This window comes from Ailuropoda melanoleuca, chromosome 20 (genome assembly GCF_002007445.2).
Source record: "Ailuropoda melanoleuca isolate Jingjing chromosome 20, ASM200744v2, whole genome shotgun sequence".
NCBI classification, from domain to species: domain Eukaryota; kingdom Metazoa; phylum Chordata; class Mammalia; order Carnivora; family Ursidae; genus Ailuropoda; species Ailuropoda melanoleuca.
The window spans coordinates 3,961,247-3,978,932 of NC_048237.1; the positions used below are offsets into that span (position 1 = coordinate 3,961,247).

The 17,686-nt window shown below is 43.1% G+C and overlaps 1 protein-coding gene and 1 pseudogene across 3 annotated transcripts in view; one reads left to right on the forward strand and one right to left on the reverse strand.

The window, feature by feature from the left end:
• Positions 1 to 1,285, reverse strand: part of STXBP6 (syntaxin binding protein 6) — a 259,189-nt gene extending 257,904 nt beyond the window's left edge. Inside the window, exon 1 of one of the 3 annotated variants that reach the window (XM_034648693.1) lies at positions 1,172 to 1,285. The gene's annotated coding sequence lies outside the window, so the exon portion shown is untranslated. Of the gene's footprint in view, positions 1 to 624; positions 984 to 1,171 lie in introns of those variants that run through there. The other 2 variants (XM_034648695.1, XM_034648696.1) reach the window with 2 other exon arrangements.
• A 4,238-nt stretch (positions 1,286 to 5,523) lies between these two features.
• Positions 5,524 to 5,968, forward strand: LOC105238450 (annotated as a pseudogene).
• Positions 5,969 to 17,686: the final 11,718 nt, after the last annotated feature.

Genomic DNA, 17,686 nt, shown 5'->3' on the forward strand with positions numbered 1-17,686 from the left:
CCTCCCGCCCCGGGTTATGACAGCGCAGCTCTGACTCGTGTGCAGGCAAAACCCCAAAACTCAAAACAAGAAGTGAAAAAAGTGGAGCTAGGGGAAACCAGCAGCATCCTCCACACCCGGGCACTGTGCACTATGCCAGTTCCAGGGTCCTGGGGTGGCCTGCAACGCGATGTTAGGAGCCCCAGGGACGAGGCGGACATTCTGGTGAACCCACTGGCCCTATTCTTTCCCACCTAGTCCCTAAGTAAGAATAATAAAAGCGAGGATTCGTTATGAAGTCTTGGGGCCAGAGCCCAAGGCAGATAGAATCCAGGCACCCTCTCTTAAGGAGCAGAATGTCAACTCAAACTCTCCAGCTGGTCCTTCCCCTCAAGTCCTGTCCTCTGCGAAGACGAACAGGGTGGGGTTGGCAGCATGCTGTAAACCCGAGGAAAGGCTGGAGGAAAAACTGTACCATCCGCCTACCCCAGCCATGTTGCCCCATGTGTGTGGCGCCCGATTGCGACCAGCCCTACACGCGCTACCTCAGAACACGGCGCCCTTGACCACGTCGGAGGCTGGGAAGGGGGCAGCGCCCAGCTACACGCCCTGGAGGTAGGGAGCTGTGCCGCCCGGACAGCCTACCTCAGTTTTGGCAGGAATGGTTTTCCTAGAAGACGCCACGGAAGCGAAAATCTGGTGATTCGCGGATTTCAGCCAGGGGTGGAGGAACTCAGCCCAGGGGCGCAGCGACCCTCTCGGCTCCTCCACACTGGGGCCTCGGGGCGGCACCCTCGGGGGCTCATCCTACCCCGGGGACAGTGCGGAAAGAAGGGCTCCATCCTCAACTTTCTCGGAGGAAACTGCTCCGCTCCACGGCTTGTCCAACCCTCCCCGCACACCGGGTCCCAGGTCTGGGAGAACCAGGGACCGAGTCCTTCACTGCGCGCACAAAGCAGTGGCGCCCGGGCGCGCAGACCCCTCTCCCGCCGCCCGCCAACTTGAACGCATCTCTCTGGGCGCCTGCCTACTCCTCGGGCCCCGCAGCGGGGTCCCTGCCCCGGCCGCCCGCATCGGACGGAGCGCCGGGCGCCCCCACCAACACGGCTGCTGCAGCCGCATCCCCCCGCACCCCGACAACCCCGGCCTGGCCTCTGCCTCGCCCGCCCGGCGCCCCACGCCCCGGCCCTACCGTGCAGCCCGGCTGGTGCCCGGGCAGTGCCAGAGCGCGGCACGCGTCCCAGCCGGCGAGGCTCCTCCCCGGGGGCTGCCCCGCGCGGGGCTCCGGGCTCCGGACAAGGCTTGGCGGGCCNAAACTCCAACTCCGGGCGCTGGAGCTCCAGCTGCAGCCGCGCGCCCGCCCGCCGCCGAGTGCGAGCGCCTGCGAAGCAAACCTGCCCCCGCGGCCGCCTCTGAGCATGCCCAGTGCCGCCGTGGGCGAACCCGAGCGCCCTGATCCCGGGCAGGGAGCTGCGGCAGGGGGCAGGGGACCCGCCCCGGGCTCCGGACCGCTAGGCGTGGGGCTGGGGTAGGGAGGGACCGGCCAGTGCCCGGGAGGGGGCCCTGGAGCAAAGGGCCGAGGGGAAAAAAAAACAGTATTCGGAGGGCAATGCAAGTTTCACGGGTTGTGAGAAGTTTGTGGGCTGGAAAGGTAAGCTGCTTCTGTGAGTCTCTCTGCAAGACTCTGTTTGAAAGGAAGAAAACGGAGTATTTATTCTAAGAGTAGAAAACGAGTGGATCCAGCACATGGGTTTTATCCAGTGCACTCAAGCCTGGGGTCGCAAACGCAAAGAGCTAATGGGGGCCTGGCGAGTAATGCAAATATGTGACCCAGCTAGGACGCAGAGCAGTGGAGAGGGCTCTAAAGACACACTCTGTTCTCAGTGCCCAGTGCTGTCATGGAAGAATCCAGGCCTACCTTTGCTAGATTTTCTGGTTTTTCAAGAAATGACGGGGAGTTCGATTTTTTTCCTCACAGAAAACATCCTGATTTTTACATATTGAGAACAAGTGCAGTTTTTTAACAACACTGGACCAAACAAAATGTATCTGGGTTCCTTCTCTGCTCGTAGAGAGCTAATTTGAGGATTATGATTTCTGCATTTTTTTTTGCAAAGAGGTGCTGAGTGCCCACTGTGGTTTAGGAAGGCACTGGAAAGGGTCCAAGATGATTCAGATGGCCATCGAAGTCCTACCAGTTACTAAGGGAAATGGGTTTTCCAGACAAAGAGGGTAACAGATAAACGCTGGAGCATTCAAGAATAAAAGTTACTGGTGTGGAAAGGGGTAATGAGAACTAACTTTTGGGAAACATCGTTAATAAAAGTACCCAAGGGGGAAGTCACTGCAGGATCAGCTAACAGTGCCCTGCAGAGGCATTTTGGAGTCTGAAGAAAAGAAAAAAACCAGTAATGCTGACCCTGTCTTTATTTTAAATTTTGATATTTTTCATCATGCACTTATTGTATTAATTTTAAAATATTACATCAAAATATTTATATTGGTTTCTGAGTTCCTTGACATCCCCTTAAGTTTTGTGGCATGCTCAAATGGGAAAGGGGTTTGGAGAAGAATGGGAGAAATGGGGTACCTAGAGCACACTCACTGTTGTGCTCTTGTGAAAATCAGCTGCATTTCCCTAACAAAGTCACCTTTACTTTGCTTATAATTGGAGAGGCTGTGGCGGGGTTAGCTGAGTGCCCACAGGTAGGACTCCCAGGCTCTGGTCTAAACCTCGGCCATTTCCTACCAGGTTTCCATGGGCAAGAGGCTCTGCTTCTAAGCTGCCTTTTTCTCATGTGTGAAATTGTCACATGACTCTCATGTGTTTTTTGTGAGGATTCGGAGAAATAAGGTCTGCCTAAGGGCTTTGAAAACTGAGAGTTTAAGCAAATATAAAGCATTGTTTTTATCTCCATGTCTATATGAAATAGAATTTAAGCAAAGAAGTTCTATGGCTTTATAAAAGTTGTCTTAAGCAGGAAGCTTCTTTGATTTAACAAGCCCTTTTACTGTGTGTGGGATTCTGTGGACAGCTCTTTGGAATCAGCTTTTGGGTATTTCAACAATTTTGTGAATTAAGATATCTCTGTACTTGTTTCTACTGCCTGTCACTCACCATGACTCCCACCCTCTGTATGCCTACCCTCTATCTCACCTGCAGGTCATCAGTGCAGCCTTTCCTCAATGAGACACGTGGGACTTACCCCAGTGCCCCGGATCACTGTTGCAGCAGGTGAGTTCTTTGGCTGTGGCATTCATAGAGAACCAACCGCCACTTGTCTATGGGAAGCATTTTAAGCATGCTGACCTCTCCAAGAAAAAAAATGCTTGTATGTTTACACAAGAAACCTTCCAGAAGTTGTAGAAAGGCGGAAGTACCTAGCCCTGGACCTATCACAGAACAGGTAGTTACAACCATTTGCAGAATATATAGCAATTTATATCATCCAAATCTTCTGTCCAACCTCCCATAGATTCTAAGAATTATTTCTAAAAAATCACAATAATGATAAAATTGTAGAGAAGAACAAGAACGGGATATAAACGTTTCTAAAGGATGGAAACAGGATACAAGCATGTTCTTTTCCGAGTAAAATGCTTTGTCTACTTAAATTTTCAATTAATTGTATTTGTTTTTTAAGTAATTTTTATTATTGGTAGTAAATAATGCATGATATTAAAAAGAAGCTCAATCCAAAAGTCTCAGTAAAGAGAAAGTTTTCCTCTCCAAGAAGCATTGTTACCAGTTTTTTGCATCTGGTTATAGAAATATCCCACACACATGAGAGCAAGAATAGTTGGTTTGTTTGTTTTTTTCTCTTGATGTCTGATCATGAAACCACAAAACTGAAAAATGCCTTATAGGTCATCTAGATGCCAAATCATAGACTTTTAAATTACAGTTATGTTCTGGAATAGAAAAGGGAAACATGAAAACAGTTTTCTCTTGTGGCACAAGTATACTCATGGTTGTAAGGACACCGGATCACAGGGCAAAACCCTACTTCTGAGTATTAAGTGGTGCAAGAAAAAAATTGTGTTCACCTAGAGTTCTGAAACCTATAATGCCCAGTGTCAACCTCAACCTAAAACACCCACAGATTTAGATGCCTTAGTTTGCCTGGGGCTGTCGAAGGAAGGGCTGTCTAAATAGCAAATGGGGGGCGCCTGGGTGGCTCAGTCTGTTAAGCATCTGCCGTCAGCTCAGGTCATGATCCCAGGGTCCTGGGATCGAGCACCACATCGGGCTCCCTGCTCAGCGGAGAGCCTGCTTCTCCCTCTCCCTCTTCCGCTCCCCCTGCTTGTGTGCTCTCGCTCTCTCAAATAAATAAATAAAATCTTTTTTTTTTTTTAAAGATTTTATTTATTCGACAGAGATAGAGACAGCCAGCGAGAGAGGGAACACAAGCAGGGGGAGTGGGAGAGGAAGAAGCAGGCTCACAGTAGAGGAGCCTGACGTGGGGCTCGATCCCATAACGCCGGGATCACGCCCTGAGCCGAAGGCAAACGCTTAACCGCTGTGCCACCCAGGCGCCCCAATAAATAAAATCTTAAAAAAAAAATAGCAAATGGAATGAACTGCTATGGACAAAGACAGCGTGATCTAGGAAATTGTGCATTGTAACTATTTTTAACAGTGTCACAATCAATGTCTTCAAGACTAGTAAAGTCTATATATTTTTTTTAAATCCTACTACACAATGTAGCTAACAGCTTTTCAAATTCTTCATTCTGATGATGTGTTTTCAGGTAAGAAATTCAAGAAGTCTCAGCTTAACTTTTAGGTTGATCCATGTGAGAATGCCATTTTTCTTGACCATAGTCCCTGGAATATTGGCAATATTATTTTGCTTTTCCCAATGGTTCCTCTGGCAAGAACAGAATTACCCCCAGCCTAGGGATAAATCTGTGGCTGTTGCATGTATATATCGACTGGGAGTGAAACCTGTCACTTTTAGTGACATAATATGGTGGGGAGACCCACAGCATTGAAATAGGCTTTGGTGTTTATGCTTGGGGCCCTGTTCTATTTTGCACACAATTAGTATTGGTGTAAAGTTTTATTAATATTGGTGCAAAGATTCTAGCTGGTTTATGAATGAAATCCACCTTTTTTGACTGAGTTGCCACAGTACACATTCTGTCTCTAATTTACTAATTAATATATATCAGCCATGTGTTTCCATTCAGATTGTTAGTTCCTTGAGTGCAGGGAACAAGTCTTAAAAATCTTCATTTTCCCTCATCCAATGCCTAGCTCAGAAGCAGGAGCCCATCAACAAATGACAGTTACCAGCTGTCACCATTCAGGTGCATCATCAGGGATAGGAGACAAAGAGCTGACCTCTAAAGAAGGAATCTGCTATTTTGAACACATTCATCAGTATAAAATTGCGTCTGTGATAACTTTCATAATCAAAGGTCTGGGCTATTAAAAGTATATAGTAGAAATAGTGAGGAGAGGAATAGGAACCAGAGCCCGGGGTGAGTCCGAACAAAGCCAGATCCAGATGTTGGCTCCAGAACAGCTGGAATTGGAAGATGGAGGGACCGGTGGGCAGTGGGCAGTTGCTGCCTCCTTTCCATCTACAGTCCCAAGTAGGTCAGCATGGGTGACTCCCTGGCCAGAGTCCCCACGTAGGCCAGTACGGTACATTCTTTGATTGATGTGTGTACACTGCATAAGCAAATGAGAATGGGTAAGCCCAAAGTAGCCTCTGGGGAGGAGATGACCACCGTCCACGCTGATGCCTATCTGTGGCGTCTCCAGAAGGTCAGCTAGGAAGGAGAAGAGGATCATCCAGACCCCACAGAATATGGGTGAGGTTATGACTGCCCAGCCACGGGAGGGATATTTGTGTACACAGCAGTTGTAGGCGGGGCTACAGTGACAGCTACCCAATGCTTGATGGATGAAATCTGCAAAGTAGCAACTGATTGATCCAGAGGGTGGCATCAGGCAAGGAACATCTTCACCAGGAGTTGATTCCGGCTCAAGAAACCACTTTGTTTGCTCATCCATAGGAAGCAACTCCTCATCCGTTAACGTTTTATCATGAGATTGTAGCAATTCAATCACATCTTCAGGCTCCAGTTCTAATTCTAGGTCTCTTGCTATTTGCACAAACCTTCGATTTGTAAAAACCACATTACCTGTGGAGCACAATAAAGTGCAATAACAAAGAAATAGTGGGCGAAGGAAAGGAAGACTTTCTTGAAGAAATAATGCCTGAACTGAGGTCTGCAGGAGAAATCTGAAGGAATTAGTAAGGAAAAAAAAAAAAGGAAAGAGAATTTCAAGCAGAATTTTAAAACAGCACTTGCAAAGGCACTGTGGTGGGAGGGAATGTGAACGTTTGGGAGGGATCCTAGAGGTCTTCAAGTTTAACCGATCACTAACCCCATGGACTTCTGATGTAACTCAACATCTAACAAGAACAGCTGCCACGAGGAAGCGAACTGTCCTCAGTGAGAAACATAAAACAGTCTGGTGGTCAGCAGCATGCCATGGTAGAAAGAGCAAGGGTTTGATTTTAGACAGATTTGGGTTTGAACCTGTTTCATCTCCTTCTTGCTATATAATCTTGGGCGAACTCTACACCTTCCCTTGATACCAGATTGCTTGTCTCATATTACCATCTATGTATGGTATTCATTGGAGGATTAAAAGGGCACATGTGTAAAGTATGTAGCACAGCACCCGCCCCACAGCCAGTGCGGAATAAATACTGCTTTCATCTCCCGACCACCCATCTTGGGACCGGCAAGAAAAATGGGAGGGGGAATCCCAGAATGTGTTTTGAGTCTCCAGTCTGAGCCAGTTCTCAGAAGCGTTGCCTGTGCTACAAGCAATCATATTTTATCTCCCTAAATGCACTATAGCATTCCTGTTCTCACAAAAAATGATTTAACATGCATAGAAAATGCTTTAAAATTGTTTTACCTTCTCCTGTCCAGATATACTAGTGTTTCCACCTATTACTATATTACCAAAGTGAAGGCAGTGGGGGGAGGGGTAGATTACTAATTTAAAGATTGCAGCATTTGTATTTATGAAGTTAGGACTCAAGATTTACTAAGACATTATACAGATAAATTTAAACAGTGACTAGTTCTGAAGTTCTATCACAAATAGCCAGGTATGACTCTTCTTCTCTTGACTTGCATGAATTGAAAGTCTTGAAGAGTAGTCTTCAGCAGAAAAAAATAGATACTAAGATTGTTTTGATCACATGCAACTGCAGCAGGGACGCCCCCTTAACTCAAACTTGGTTTGTTGTATTAAGTTCGGAGTTTGTTAGACGGAACCGTCCTAATGACGCCTTCCTTTATTTCAGCAGTGTTTTTGAAAGACCTGTTTTTGGTTTAAAGTGACTGTCTCCACCAAGATCCAGAAAAGCGGCTAGGCTTTTGAGTCTAACAGAGAGTCCTTTATGCTGCCAGGACACAAGCCAGTCAGTGAGCGCACGGAGCTGCTATCTCTCCCCCAGCTTCTGTGCTGCTAGTTTAGAGGAGAGAATGATGCAATCCCTTCATGTCTGAGATGGAGGGGCCTCCCCTGGGACACACACAGCTCCTTCTCCTCTGTATGTTCTGGTCCCCTAGCCTTCCCAAGACAGTCATAAGGAAAGAAACTCCTGCGGCTCGGTCCCTAGAAGCTCTTCAGGCCCAAAGGATCCGCCCAGCCCCAGGCAGCCCTGTGACTCCTGCTAAAGCTGCCTCATTGTAGAAACTTGAGGACTTCCACTGCACTTCCCAGGGTGCCTACCTGGGGCAGTCCGTGGGACGTCAGACTCTTGGTTTCTGCTCAGGCCCCGCGCTCAGGGTCATGAGATTGAGCCCCACATGGGGCTCTGCGCTCGGTGTGGGGTCTGCTTGAGAGGCTGTCTCCCTCTGTCCTCCTGCTCGTGCTTGCTCTCTAAAATAAATTAAATCTTAAACAAACACGACTGCCCTTCTCAGACCAGCAGCCTCAGCCTTACTTGGGAGCTTACTAGAAATGCAGATTCCTGCTCACCCCAGACCCTGCGAATCACAATCTGCCTTTTAACAAGCCCACCAGTTAATTCCTTTGTAGGTGAAAGTTTCAGAAGCATGGCCCTAGGCCACCCAGCCAAGAAAGACAGGGAAAAACCTCAAAAAGCACTTTAAATAAAGGTGAAATGCATTTTCTTTGCCCCAGATGCCCTTTCTTCCTCCAATCGCCATGCCTCGTCTCTGTGTACCTAAATTCTACCCTGTCTTTGTCGAGCTGTCTGCAATGCCTCCTCTGGAAACCGCCACGAAACCGCCACGACTGCCAGCCGAGGTGTCTTCCACTCACTAACCTGTGTCTTACTGCAGCCTGTTTACCCTGTGCAAGTGTCTTTGCACGGGTCTAATCCATCCTGCTCGAGGCTTGGGACTTGCCTGAATCTTCGTTCTGTCCTCTAGAGTGTCTAGCATGGTGGGCCCTGGGGGGAAAAGCCTATTTATTTACTGAAACAAGGGAAGGGAAAGAAGAGCGAAACAGCAACATTCATGAAGTAATTGCCTTGAAAAACTGAGTGCAGCCCCAGGGATGAGTTTGAGCCTGTTTGAAACGGGAACCCAGGAACCACGTTATATTCATCTTTAAAGAGCCCCAGTACACCGGACACAGAAATGTCCCCATTTTCCAGAAGCTAACGGGGCCAGATCAGATTCAGACCCACCCCATCACAGCACTCCTCATTTAGACCTCGTCCAAAGTAGACCTCTTTCTAGAATAAAATCACGATTCTGTTTGCTGGAGACTGGATCACTGCCTTTAAGCATGCTCTGGCCTCTGAACGGACTAACTCTTTGCCCACTTTTTTGTCCCATGTCTATTCCCACTTGATAGTTAATAAATTCATTTTTTTTCCTAAAGAAAAAAGGTATTTTTGAAAATCTTTTTTCAGATTCATTTTTTTTTTCTTTAGAAAGAAATTGTGATGAGTGGTGGGGACGGCACGTATTGCATGGTGCACTGGGTGTCATGCGCAACTAATGAATCATCGAACTTTACATCAAAAAATTAAATTAAAAAATTAAAAAAATAAAAAATAAATTAAAAAAAGAAAGAAATCGTACTGAAAAATATTTAGTGTTTCTAATTCAAGTTTTCATAAGCATCCTTGAATAAAGGTAATGAGTTTCTGGCTACAAGTTACAAGTTAAAAGAACAAGTCATTTTATTACTCTTAATTGATAGCTGAGTCAATTAAAAACCTGGACTCTAGATGAGATGAGATGATGTCATATTCAGAATCAATATGTCTTCCTGAGAGACATCCTGGTGTTGTTATAATTTTCCCACACATAAAATATAATGGGAAATGTTCCTAGGACTTATAAGAAATTAGACTTTACTAGTGTCAATACTGTTGTGACTCATAAAATGAGTATATGAGCCACATGGGGAGCCTTTGTTGTAGGACTGGAATTCACATAGTGTAGGTATGTTTTCTTTGATAAGTATTAAAAATGACTACATTATTCAAGATCAGTCATTTTGGGGGTACTGATGTTATAATGTTTTCCAGGAAAAATTGATGATCCTGTGGGGGGCAATATTAAGAAACTATAGCCCTGTGATTTCCACTTCTGTGAATTTCTTTTAAGGAAAGAGCTCTATCATAGCAGCATTAATTGTAATAGCAAAAATGGGTAACACTTCTCAGGAAACAGGAAATAATTTGGCCATATTTATTAAGATGGTCATATTTAATAATAACTTGGTCATAATTTAATAATTGGTCACATCGAATTAATTAATCAATCACATTAATTAGGTCATATTTAATAATAATATAGTCATTTGATGAAATAGTGTGTACCATTTATAAACAATAAATGGGATAACTACGTGGGGACTGTTTATGAAACCAGCTTAATTTTTAAAAAATTTAATACATGAAATTGTATAAGTTTTATCGAAACTAATCATATGCCCAGGCACTGTACTAGACATCGGGTATGCAGCAACGAAAATGACAAATATGATTCCTGACATAGTGACCTCAGAGTCTGATGCAGGAAAGAGATATTAGACAAGTTGATGTATAGTTACAAACTGTGACTCATGCCATGGAGTAAGAGGTTAGTATGTAATACGGGAACCTAAGCTGGTTTGGAGAAAAGGATATTTGTCAAGGAAACTGGGGAAGTAAAGGAAGAACCAAAGTTAGTGAGGGAAGACTGGGGGAGAGTGTTCTAGGTGGAAACAGCAGGAGCAGAGGAGCAGAAACCCAGATGTGGGAAAGGGTTTGATGCCATTACCGAACTGGAAGAAGGACCAGTGTGATTGGAGCATAATGCGTGAGAGGTGAATGGTGTGCCCTGAGAAACAGGTTCATGCAGTGCTTTCAGGATTTATCTTATTAATTCCTTTGCAGTTCCTCAAGTGGAAGGGTGGCAGGGACCTGTTAATATTTTAAGACCACTTTGCACTATGTGGGGAATGGTTGGAAATAAATCAGGAGTGGAAGAAAGGAAAGCACTTTGGAGACCATTGTCGCAGTCTGGGTGAGAGAGATGAAAGTGGTTTAGATAAGTTTTAAAACTGGGAAAATGAGGAAAAGGGGACAGAGTAAACTATGCTCTGGCGGTGAGAAAAATGAAGTTTGCTAATGGGTTGGGAGTAGGGATGGAAACTAACTACGGTCCTCCTTTGCTTCCTTAAACCACTGGGTACATGGTGATGTCACTCGCGTATTTCATATAGTTGGAAATTTAGGAAAGAAAATGAAGAAATCCATTTTGGACATGAAGTTGAGATCTTGTCAGAGAACCAAGTGGAAGAGTCAAAGAGGTAGTGTACAGGTTAGGAAAAGAAGATCAGAAAACAGATCTGGTTGGAAATTTGATATTTGGGAGCCGTTGGCATTCAGATGGTATTTGATGCTGGTATAGAGAAGGAGCGTAGGATGTTTAGGGGGAAAAGCCCATTTTCACTCCCAAGGAGCTACGGCATTAAGAGGTCTTGTTGAGGAGGAAGAGCTATCACAGGTGACTTCCAGGCTGGAGATTTGTTGGGTAATTCTGGAACAAAGAAAATAGTATTTCAAGAAGGGAAGTGTGATCAGCTGTGTTGAATACTGCTGCGAGGTCAGGCCAGATGGTGTGCTCCTATGGATAAAAAATAGTTCTTATTCAGGTGGTGGTTTTAGAAGTGTATCACTTTTTACAGTGTTTAAGCTTTATTTAATAATGAAAACCTAGTTAACACTGGATCATTTTTGTTGACTTCATTTCAGCAGGATAGTATCTATGATGTATTTACTCCATCTTGATCCCCAAACTCTTTGTTAATCATTTTTTTGCATCTATTTATTGTCATCTTAAATATTAACCAGGTAACTCTCTTACTCCAGTCTAGGATTAAAACTTCAAAAGGTTTTAAGGCTTTTTTTTAGCCCTCCCCACTAACAACACAGCTGCTGCATGCACAAAGTCCCTGCCTTATAAACACCGCGTCGAATTAATGGTTTGCTTCATATGAGTTTTTGCATGATCTATAACAAATTATCTGTTTCTTCCTTTACGTTTATTTATAGAATTTTGCTCTTTCCTAAAAATAAAACAACAAATATCAAAACTACCTTACTCAGGCAAAACTACCTTACTCAGGCAAATTATGGAGGCAAAGATGACAAAGTATCTGAACAAGATGGTCCTTTTTTATTTTTTCTTTTACATTCTGATATCATATTCAGGAACTTAAAGAAAGGAAGTGAGATGGTTTGGACAGGAACTAATATCTTTCCAGTCTGAGGCCCATGGGGTAGGATGGGGACAAACCCCCACCCTCCACTTAAATACCTTGACTATTCATTTTCTTCACGGTGACTCAGAGCGTCATCCCCCTATGGCGCTCATGCAGAGGAAAGCAGAAGGAGGAAGGAGCCTCCAAAAGGTCTGGTCTCAGCAAAATTGGCAGGACTCCATTCACTTCCCCCAACTTTCCACCTAAAGGCTTTAATTACACTGTTAGATAGTAGTCTCACCTCAAGCACAAATTCTTCTTGGCAAGAATTCAAATGCATGCAGATTGCCTTCTGTAGCCCTCTACGACCTGTTATGCTTACCAGAATTAGTCCAAGGTCACTTCCATGCTGCATGTCTCATGAGACAGGCTAGGTCTCCCTGTTACTCACTTGTATTCTGACTTTTCTACCTCCTATTATCTGTATCATCAGCATATTCAGATAGGTCTCAAGAAAATATCTCATCCTTTCTATTTGTGTTATGGATGACACAACATAACCTACACAGCACTGGGGGTTAATGGGGTATACGGGACTGTTGGAGAACACTGGAGACTGGATGACAGAGAGTAAGTGAGGATGTGTTTAAGGGTTTTAGGGTTTTATAATGGCAGGTGCCATGGTGCCCAAGACGAGAGCTCTTTAGGAAAGGATGATTGCATTTTTCTAGTGATGTCCTTGACTCTTATTTTTTTTTTGAAGATTTTATTTATTTATTTGACAGAGATAGAGATAGCCAGTGAGAAAGGGAACACAAGAAAGGGGAATGGGAGAGGAAGAAGCAGGCTTCCCAGGGGAGCAGGGAGCCCTATGCGGGGCTCAAACCCAGGACACTGGGATCACGCCCTGAGCCGAAGGCAGAGCTTAATGACTGAGCCACCGAGGCACCCCTTGACTCTTAATTTTTAGCCAAAGAAATTTAAATACAGCATGTGTAATTTGCATTTCTCCTTTTATCTACTAAAGGAACCCTCCCAGATCAAAGAGGAAAAACACACCTTTTTATGACTTGCTTCTCTTTTATCGTAAACCAGCTTCTCTTTTTGGAGAATGTTTCACCTGATTCTGGTTGTTCTTGGAGATAGACTTGTTGTGAAGTTGTCCAATTAAGCAAACAGGTGTTTTCATCCTATAGAATGCTGTATTGTAATTTTGCTTGATTTTCATGCTCCAGCAATCTGCCATGAGAAGAACACGCCCCAGGTAGCTGCTACCACTTCATCCCGAACCCCAAAACAAGCAACAAAGGACTAGACCTGAACCCAATCCAAAGCCTAGAGCCAAATCCAGCCATCTTGCTTTCTGAGACATAACCTCCCAGCCAAACTAGCTTCAATCAGCTGAGCCATAATCACTTGCAGATCCATGAGCATTTAATGTGTGTTCTTGTAGCAATCAAGTTTTAGGCTAGTTTGTTATGCAGCAGTATTGTGGCAATAGCTGACTAGTACATATACTTAGAGGGATTATGGCATAAACATAAGCACAGAAAAGCTCCTTTTCTAGCTTAATCATCTTCCAGTCTAAGCCTTGAAAGGGACAGCATCAAAATCACTTAGTCATGTCGTTTAGTTTGAAATGAATTGGGCTCACTGCACATATCTTTACAAAATAGAACTTATATAAAAATACATTGAATTTGAAAATAAATAAAGTCATTCAAAATTAAAAAGCCATTTTATTTTCAAATATTTTTAGCTGGAGAACTTTCCAGTGCAAATGTTCTTAAATAGGGGGGTTTTGTATAACAGCAGAGCTGCAATAACACTATTATTTGTGATCCGTTCTCCATTCATCCACCCACCCACCCACCTATCCACCTTCGTTATTTTTTGCAGTTTATATGGTCATTTAGGAACAATGCAGTAGGTTTTAGGTAATTCATATGAGAATTTAGAATCAGAAAAATTGCTTATCTTTTCTGCATTCAAATTATGTAAGAAATCCATGATCAATGTAGGAAAATTCAAAAGTGCATATAAACAAACAGGGGGAAAAAACCCTACATAAATGCACCACCTAGAGATAACTTTTGTTAAAATTGCATTGCTTATTTTTACAAAACTTTTCTATGTGTGCCTGTGTGTATTTTTATATATTTTTAATTACAGTGGATTCATACTGTGCATAGTGTTCTGTAAACTGCTTTTATTACTATTACGTTGTAACTTCTCTCCATGAAGTTAATATAGAGCTACATGATCACTTGTAATGACTGGCTGGTATTTAATAAGATACACACTCTATAACTTGTCAACTAGTCCCCTATCTTTGGATGTTTGGATTGTTTGCAGGTTAGTTTTCTTTTAAAATATACACTGTAAATAACGCTTGGATGAACGAACATTCTTGTTCATATATTTTTTTTCTCCCTTTTCAAATTATTTCCCTAGGATCAATTCCTAGAAAGGATTTTGCTAATGCAAAGCAAATGTACATGTTTAAGACCCTTGTCAGAATAAGTCCCAGAATGGGGCGCCTGGGTGGCGCAGTCGTTAAGCATCTGCCTTCGGCTCAGGGTGTGATCCCAGCGTTCTGGGATCGACCCACATCAGGCTCCTCTGCTATGAGCCTGCTTCTTCCTCTCCCACTCCCCCTGCTTGTGTTCCCTCTCTCGCTGGCTGTTTCTCTCTGTCAAATTAATAAATAAAATCTTAAAAAAAAAAAAGAAAAAGAAAAAAAAGAATAAGTCCCAGAAAGGCAGTACCCATTGCATTCCCTCTAGCTGAAAGATTTTACTGTATCTTCCAATCAACATCCAGTGCTGCCTTTTGAAAGAGATTTCTCCCTCATCTGTTTTCTTTTATGTATCTACTATTTACTCTATTTCTACTTTGGGTAATTTGAGAAATTCCCTCTTTCCATTTTTTCCCTGTGACATATAAAGAGATAAAACATGACTTAAGAAATGTCCTGAATGCATAAGTAAGAATAATCATGACAGCAAAGCAGTCTTCTTTAACAGAAAAAAAAATTCTCTTAATTATGGCCTCAAGATTCTCTGGAATAATAGCTAACTAAATCATAACCTTTACAATTTCATGATATTAAATAGGGCTTGTTGGAAATGAGTCATTTTGTACACATTGGGAGTTTTATGGTGAGTTTAATGTCACTGAATTTAATTAACTTAAATTGTCATTTGCACATCATTATACTGTGGAAAACCCTCCTCAGTCAGTGAGCTCTTAGCACCGAACAAAAAAAAAAAAAAAGAAAAAAAGCACAGTTCCTCTCAGAAGTTATAAGATCTAAGTGACTAAATTATTAGATGAGGACACTAAGGCATAAAGCAGTGGATTCTCCAGCAGCCGGAGTATAAAAATACCATAAAATTTTAAAGGTAGGCCTGCTACCATGGAAGAAGAGAAAAATTAAGATAAAGGAACATTTTCATGGGCCAAAGTCAGTCTTTTGTAATTACTAATAGATGAGATTACAAACTAATGCCAGAATTTTCAGTGGGATCGTCACTTGGAAGTGACAACTGGCATGGGACCTCATCCATGCCTCTTCCAACTCCCAGAAATCACACAAACACATTGAAAAGAAATCCTTTAAAAATGGTTTTAAGAAGGCAAAATAAAAAATGATAATATTTTGAATATTGCAAAATAAGCTATTGCAGTGAAGATTACATGGAAAACCTAAAATCTCTTAAAGACCAACTCTTAAGGGTGCCTGGGTGGCTCCGTCGTTTAAGCAACTGCCTTTGGCTCAGATCATGATCTCAGGGTCCTGGGATCGAGCCCCATGTCCAGCTCCCTGCTCAGCAGGGCGTCAGCTTCTCACTCTCCCTCTGCCCCTCCTCCCTGCTCTTGCTCTCTCTCTCTCTCTGTTAAATATATACATAAAAATCTTAAAAAACAACAACAACAACAACTAACTCCTAAGATGTCTTTTTGTCATCTTAATCATTCCTATGCATTTTGGTGGGAGTTAGGAAGTTCTTATGGCAAAATCAGACTTTGAGAGACCTTCTTCCAACATACTTTCATTCAACTAATTTCTGGTATGCTTTTCTAGCACATTAATTATTTTTTTTNTGGTATGCTTTTCTAGCACATTAATTTTTTTGTTGTTTTTTTGTTTTTTTAACATTAAGATAGATCATTATATTTCGAAGTGCTTATTTGACAAAATCATTAACATTGTTTTATAGAATGTTACATTCAGAGACAGTATCCTATAGAAATAATTTATACTTTCAAAAGCAGATCTCTCCTGCTGTTTATTTCTCTGGTAGCGTATGTATTTTCTGGGCGTGCCTTTTTATTCAAATTAAGTTCAATGAATATTTACTGAATAACCACTTAGTACAAGACTTTGTGTCAGAGCTTCGAAGAACTAAGGAGAGAGACAGCAGATTATTGGGTGCCAGGGGTTGGGGAGAGAGGGGGGAGAGGAGTGATTGTTTAATGGGTATGGCGTTTCCATTTTGGATGATAAAAAAGTTCTAAAACTATCTAGCAGTGATGGTTGTATAATACTGTGAATGTACTAAATGCTACTATACATCTTTAAATGGTTACGGTGGTAAATGCCATGTATTTTACCACAATTAAAAAAAAAATCTGACAGGGAAGAAAAAAGAACTAATGGGGTCGATAAAGGAGAGGCACAAGTATTCCACTACTGAAGTACACTTAATTGGAAAATGTGTTTAAATTATCCTCCCAATATCACTCAGTAACTGTGTCAATCCAATTTAATAAGCATGCATTATGAGGGTGGTGATAGGCAGTCATACTTAAAACTGAACAGGAATGGGGAAATGAGTAGTAGATGGTCCTTGCCTTCAAGTAGCTTTCGATTTTATAGGGAATTAAAATAACTATAAAAATGTCTCATGCAAGACAGAATGTCAAGCCGTACAAGAGAGCTGAACATAGTGCTAAAGGAAGTGAAGAGGATAATTAGATTAATTCTTGGGGAAAGCATCAGGGATGTGATAGCTTTTTACTTGGTCTTCAAGGATGGGTCTGATTTTGCTAATCACAGAAGATGCTAACAGTTGGCCTAGGTGTAAGGAAGAAGAGGGGGAAAGTACAGAGCCAAGAAATGCAAGNTTAATTCTTGGGGAAAGCATCAGGGATGTGATAGCTTTTTACTTGGTCTTCAAGGATGGGTCTGATTTTGCTGATCACAGAAGATGCTAACAGTTGGCCTAGGTGAAAGGAAGAAGAGGGGGAAAGTACAGAGCCAAGAAGTGCAAGGGGGGCACCTGGGTGGCTCAGTCGTTGAGCGTCTGCCTTCGGCTCAGGGTGTGATCCCAGCGTTCTGGGATCGAGCCCCACATCAGGCTCCTCTGCTGGGAGCCTGCTTCTTCCTCTCCTACTCCCCCTGCTTGTGTTCCCTCTCTCAGTCTCTCTCTCTCTCTCTCTGTCAAGTAAATAAATAAAATCTTTAAAAAAAAAAGAAATGCAAGATAGTTCTGGGGAGTACCAGTAGCTGGCTTGGCTGGAAGGCATAGTTTAATAGGCCAAACAAGGGTAGTGAAGTGTAGGGAGGAGTCAAGGATACAGAGGAGAGGACTGAAGACATTTAGAGTTTGAAGATTATTTAGAAGTAATTGTTTTTCCCAACTCTTTACCTGCTAGATGGATTTTTTTAAAAGATTTTATTTATTTGAGAGAGAGAGAGTAAGAGAGAGAGAGCACGAATGGAGTGAGGGGCAGAGGGAGAAGCAGGCTCCCCGCTGAGCAGGGAGCCTAGTGGGGCTCGATCCCAGAACACCGGGATCATGACCTGAGCTGAAGACAGAACCCCAACCAACCGAGCCACCCAGTTGTGGGTATATGCTAAATGGATCTTAACTGCAGCATCTGAGGAGTGGCCTTTTGGAATTCCTCTAGTGACTTAGAAGTTACCACCTCCCACAACAGCTCGGGGCTGCTGTGAGGTGACTAATGGTCCGAGTTCTTATATTGATCGGA